Below are 5,790 nucleotides of genomic sequence, written 5' to 3' on the forward strand. Positions count from 1 at the left end.
CTTAAAAAAATCCCCTTAAACCTCCCTTAACCCCCCCCACCTTGACATAAATATGACTTAAAATTAAAATCTTCACAAAAACTTGACTTTCACTCGTATTTTGTTTGAGAGGAGTGTGTGTGTGTGTATGTGTGTGTGTGTGTGTGTCTAGCCCGGTAACCAGGAGAAGCACACGAAGGCTGTGAAGCACGCGCCCCGGAGCGCCGGTAACCCCCCCCCCCCCCTCCCCCGGTAACACCCCCCCCTCACACACACACACACACACACACACCGGGCGGAGGAAGAGGTTTCCAGCAAACAGAGGCGTATAAAGTGTGTGTGTGTGTGTCGTAAATCAGCCACGAGGAGGAGGAGACAGAAGAACGCGTAAGAGAAAGAAATAAAGAAAGAAAGAAGAGAAAGTTGATGGACACCTGAAGCCAGCAGGACCTCCACCTTCTTCTTCTTCTCCATCTCCTCCACGAAGTCACAAACCCACGCCGGCGTGACGTGACTGACCGGCCACCTGTCCGCCGGCAACATCCGGGTTTTTTCTCAAATAGGAAATCAGTGTGTGTGTGTGTGTGTGTGTGTGTGTGTGTGTGTGTGTGTGTGTGTGTGATGATTTCGCTGCACGCCGCTGATCCGCCGTGTCAACATTGACATATATCCCTCCTCCTCCTCCTCCTCCACGGGGAGTGGGATTTTCCGCGCGGTGCGTAAACGCGTCCTCCGCCGCGAAACCGCGCCGCATCTGATTTCCATGACAACCGGGACGGGACGCGGCGGCATCAACAGGTTCCCGAAAAAAAAAAAAAAAACACACACACACACCCGCGCACACACACACACAGATAGTGATATCGGGGTGTCCGTGGTGCGTTCAGGGACCCCATTCATTCAAACGCGTACTCACCGCTTGGCCGTAGCGGTTCCGTCTTTACATGCGGGCAGAACCTCGTATCGAGTATCCTATTTCCATCCAGAATAGTCACCACGGGGAGAAGGAGGAGAAGAAAATGTAAAAAAAAAAATAAAAATAAAAAATGATCAAGAAGAGGGGTATAAAAAAAAAACTTTCCTTGTTAGTTTTCAAAAGTATATAAAGTGTGTAAAAAAAAAAAAAAAAAAAAAAAAAAAGTATAAAAGGAGAGGAGTCCCGAGCGGGGAGGAGAGCCGTGAGCGCCGCTGTGCACGCTGCGGAGTTTGTTTATGCGCGCCGTCTGACGGGAGAAAGTCAAATAGTGCATTTTATGTGAGCGCTGCCTCCTCACGGAGCGGCTGGAATGCGCGACGTCAATGTGACGCCATGGGAGAGGTGACGTCACCCGCCGCCGTACAGTAGCGAAGGGGAAGGAGGGAAGGAGGGAGGGGAGAGAGAGGTAGAGCTAGAGAAAGAGAGAGAGAGAAGGGAGAGTTTTATGGTTGCGGGGTTAAAAAGACGAGGGTTTGAAGCGGGCGGGCGTCGGTGTGAAGTTCAGCTCATGTTGGAAACGTGAGGAGGGAAAACAAAGTAGGGAAAGGTCAGGTGATAAGCCGATTCCAGTTGTTTTTTTTTTTTTTGTTGTTTGTTTTTTTGTTTCTATTGTGCATATTTTTAGCTCATAATTTGACACCGGTTGCTACTTAGCAAATAATGAGATTTTATCTTAATCCCCCCCCCCTCCCCTTTCCACGGGGAGCCTTGTTTTTAGTAAGCTTTTCGCTGGAAAACAAAGTCTAAAAATGTGTCACTCACGTTTTTTCTTTTTGATAAGCTTGAGATTCTCTACAAATTGGCAGAGAATTGTAAGCAGATGTAAGGCAGGCGTCTCCAGAATAAACCTTTGTCTTCATCTTGGCATGATGGACAGCATCCAGGAGAAGCTGAATTACATCTAGGTATCGCGCCAGGTACTCAAATTTCACATTTTCAAGTGAAATCACTCAGGTATTTCACATTGGTTTAAATATAAATAGAAGTGGTAATTAGAAATATGATCATTGAACTATTGGGATGGAAATAAGTTTCATGCCAAACTTATTTTGACATAAAATGTCCACAAACACACCCCTTGCACCCTGCAAAGCACCTCATCCGTGCAATTATTCTATAACTTGAGCACAAATCGATTGAAGCTGCGAATAAATTTTGGGCTTTTCTTAGAGCGTGAATTGTTTTTTAAGTGGACCAAACTCAACCAGTTGAACGTTTTTTTCTGCTGAAAACAAAGCGGTCGGGCAAATGGAAACGCGGTGCAAGAAGCGGTCGGCTGCACGACAACCAGGAAATTAAAAGCCGCCTTCTGGAGCCAGCGAGAACAATAACTCTCCGCCAGCCAATCAGGAGACGCGCATTTCTCACTCAACGTCCTAATTCTGGCCAATGATGAGCCCCCAGGTGGGCGGGGCAAACCTTGACGCACTGAGGCTCGTGATTGACGCAAGACTTGTTGCTAATTTTAGCACCTGGGCGACGGTGGAGGCAGAGTAGGTTTAGAAGAGAGTCCATTCATTGTGCCGGGGCGGGCCCGGCTATTTTGGCGGCGCAATTGTGCCCCAGCCAAGCCAAATATAGTCGTAGACAGGTATTTTTAGCCGTAAAGCGTGTCCCCGTTTTCATTCGGCCAAAGCGACTCAAAGCGAGGCGGACTATACCGGCTCCGTAAAGGAGAATTAGCGGTGTGGCAGCGGCGGCGGCGGCGGCGAGGGTCGCGTTACAGTCAGCTGATGTTGTTAGCCGAGAGACCCACAACTGTACGGCAGCTGTCGGGAGTAAATCTCGCGGGTTACAGGTTGTCCCCCGCCTCCCTCCCTGAACCGAACCGCCGGGCGTGGGGGAAGGGGTGTTCACAGACTCATGCGGCCGGCTCGGTGTGCCCGGCACACCGGCGGCGACGACTGTATCCTTCCGCCGCGGAGCGTCTTTCCTCCGAGTCAAGTAGAGCGCGTGCCCCGCGGCGGAGGGGGGAGGGGGGAGCAAAGGTGAGCCGGGTTATAGCGGCGTAATGCGCATGCGTCCCGGGAAAGCCCACTTCCGCATCGCACCTGTAAACAAATGCGGGGAGCGAGGAGGACCGCACCGAGCATCTCCACAGCTCCAGGCGGCGTGTGCGGTGCGGTGCAGATCACGCTCCAGCATGCCCACAGGTTCTTCAGAGTCCCATTCACATCTTAGGACGTAGAAAAAGTTATTGCTTGTTTTTATATGTATTGATGATCCCTGCTTGGATTCCCACAGGGGGCTTTTCTGTGTGGGGCTCCTCCGCATTTGCCAACATAGTCCAGATGTCCCAGTGAGAGGGTGAATGGTTGGATGTCTCCATATGGGACCCTGTGATGGACCCGTCCAGGGTCAACCCCTCCTCTCGCCCGGTGACAGCTGGGATAGGCTACTGACTGCAGGGCTAGCGGTATGGATAATGAATGGATGAACAAAAATGAATTCATGAAACCCCTGTGACTGAAACCATAAGCCCAAATGAGCTGGGTGTAAAACCCCTCCAAGCTGCCCCTGATTTGCTCCAAAGCCAAATGAACTTCAATATTCAACTGTTAACAAAACAAAACAAAACAAAACACTTTCTCCTCCTGGGGCAGGATTCAGCTCCTTGCAACCCTCAGCCCACACATGAGGATGTCATTTCAACTCACCTGTCCTCCTGCAGAAGGTCTGACTCCGACGAGGCCCAGTTTAATGATTGTCTTCTGTAAGACCTTATTGACCTTTGGAGTTTGATATGCTTGTGATTCATTTTTTTTAAACAAAGTGATCAGTTGCAACAAATTGCAATGACACGAGTCATTGAGCATCATTTGAGGCCAGAGGGGATCAATCATGTAACCGTGTCTCCCCGCAGAGCACATGGTGCGTCGTGAGGGTCCAGCCAAATGTAAACAGATGCATTGAGATAATAAAACAATAAAAGCGTCTTTACATCGGCGGATGATTATTAGTTGTTTGTTTTTTTTCTTTTATGTCAAACTGATCTGAAATATCAGAAAGAAATTAAAACTGAGTGACTCAACTGGAGCTGGGAGGTTAATTAAACCAATCTACGCTAATTAGAAGCGGTGCAGGGATCGCAGGTATGCAGGCGGCTGTGGTCTCTACAGGAAGAAGCATAGCTGACCTTGTTTCCTCCCTGCGGTTTCACAGCAAAAACATCCTATAGGCATGGATCACATGTTCTTATGCGTGTCCCGCACCATGTCCCTCTCCTTTAGGTCTTGTGTGGCCAAATCTGGGTCACTCAACACAAGCTCTTATTTATTTTTATCTATTTTTTTCCCTGGTTAAAAAAGGGTCTTTTATGAGGGGAGGACATTAAGAGTTTTTTTTTAAGAGGTGGTGATGAAATTGTGTTTGGTACTCGTGAGCGTGGTGTGTTTTGCCCCCCCCCCCCACGTTCTGCTAGGTCCTCCTGCCGCGACCTCACCACAGTGACGTGTAATCCAGATTAACCAGCTCCTTTATTCCATCAGACGTGGACGCGATTAGAGATTATGACCGTGTCCTTTTACTAGAAGTGGCAGTGTGTGTGTGTGTGTGTGTGTGTGTGGGGGGGGGGGGTGTCTCCCGCTTTCACTCGAGCATGTGAGGGCTTTTGGGAAAGAAGGTTTAAATGGGCGTTTATATCCCCGAACGGGCCTTCGAATGCCGGAGGAGGCGAGTCGCCGCAATCTCAGTCTTGCTTTTTCAAATCGCTCCTTATTCTCAATACACAATCCCCCACTTTAACTCACCTCAGAGTAAAAAAACTACGACAATGACTGTTTCCCAGCGTTGCTGTTTATTTGTCTGAACAGCCCCGAAGCTTTGAAACCACAGCTAAGCCCCTTCTCCTCCCGTGGTTGCAGGTGAAGTTCCATCCCGTCAGAGCGAGCACAGCCAGGCAGAAAAAAAAAGCAACCCTTTGCCTTTCGGTGAGTGCATTTTCCGTATCACTTTCACCGGAACGGTTAACTCCGGCCCCCCTCCGCCTCACCTGGAAAACCAATCATCGGCCATACACAACGGCCGGGGTCACCGCTGCCATTGAAGCGAGCGGTTAAATCCCCCCCCCACCCCTCCCATCCCGGCAGGGAGGAAGCGTGTTCCTGCTGGAGGGGTGGCGGCGGCCGTCAGTGGGACTCTTGTGCGGGAGGACACATTGCGCCGAGACGCGGTGAACTCTGGCTTCATCACAAAGCCGGCCGGTGGAAAAGCGATTGTGTCGGCGTGAATGAGCTCTCTATGAGCGGCGGCACTCAGCGCTCCGGCGACACCCGAGAAAGAGGAAAGGGGAGAAAAGAGGGTGGAGGAGGAGGAGGAGGGTGGGGGACAGAGGGAGGCTTTTATCTGCCTGTCACCAAATCTGGTCCAACTGTACGTCAGAGTGCAAGCGAGGACGGGAAGGGGTGGAGGCGAGGAGGAGGCGGCGGTGCCGCCGCTGCTGGCGCAATGGAGCCACACTCAATGGCGGCATTCTTCCCTTTCCGCGCACGCACGCACACACATGCACACACATGCACGCACCGCCTAACCAGGGGGATTCCCCCCCCGGGAGTACCCGAGTGAAGTAATCCAAGCCATCGCTGCCTTATCACACCGGTGCCCAAACAGAGGAGCGGCGCAGAGAGGGGGCGGCAGCACGGCCCGTCACTCAGGGATTCCCGGGCATCATGGGACATCATCATGTGTTTGGGGCCTTTTTTAACGTGTGTCGGGGAAAGTCGGGGCGATGCAAAGGGCTTCTTATCACCTGTCGCTGTTGTTGCTCTCGGGGTCAACGAGACGGGGAGCTCCCTCTGTGCAGGCGGCACTAAAACACTAAATGTGCCCGGCGACTC

General features: G+C 51.1%; 1 protein-coding gene and 1 long non-coding RNA gene across 2 annotated transcripts in view; one reads left to right on the plus strand and one right to left on the minus strand.

The window, feature by feature from the left end:
* nr4a3 (nuclear receptor subfamily 4, group A, member 3) overlaps window positions 1–1,188 on the minus strand; it is a 17,614-nt gene extending 16,426 nt beyond the window's left edge. The window contains 1 exon segment of the mRNA XM_086155349.1: window positions 896–1,188. The gene's annotated coding sequence lies outside the window, so the exon portion shown is untranslated.
* A 1,284-nt stretch (window positions 1,189–2,472) lies between these two features.
* On the plus strand, window positions 2,473–4,876 carry LOC147229736 (uncharacterized). Its single transcript, XR_015106821.1, has 3 exons — window positions 2,473–3,108; window positions 3,200–3,371; window positions 4,819–4,876. It is a non-coding gene; the product is annotated as an uncharacterized LOC147229736 (long non-coding RNA).
* Window positions 4,877–5,790: the final 914 nt, after the last annotated feature.

Source organism: Fistularia commersonii, chromosome 11 (assembly GCF_037954325.1).
Source record: "Fistularia commersonii isolate RoL2024-O1a breed Wild chromosome 11, RoL_Fcom_v1.0, whole genome shotgun sequence".
Taxonomy (NCBI): Eukaryota; Metazoa; Chordata; class Actinopteri; order Syngnathiformes; family Fistulariidae; genus Fistularia; species Fistularia commersonii.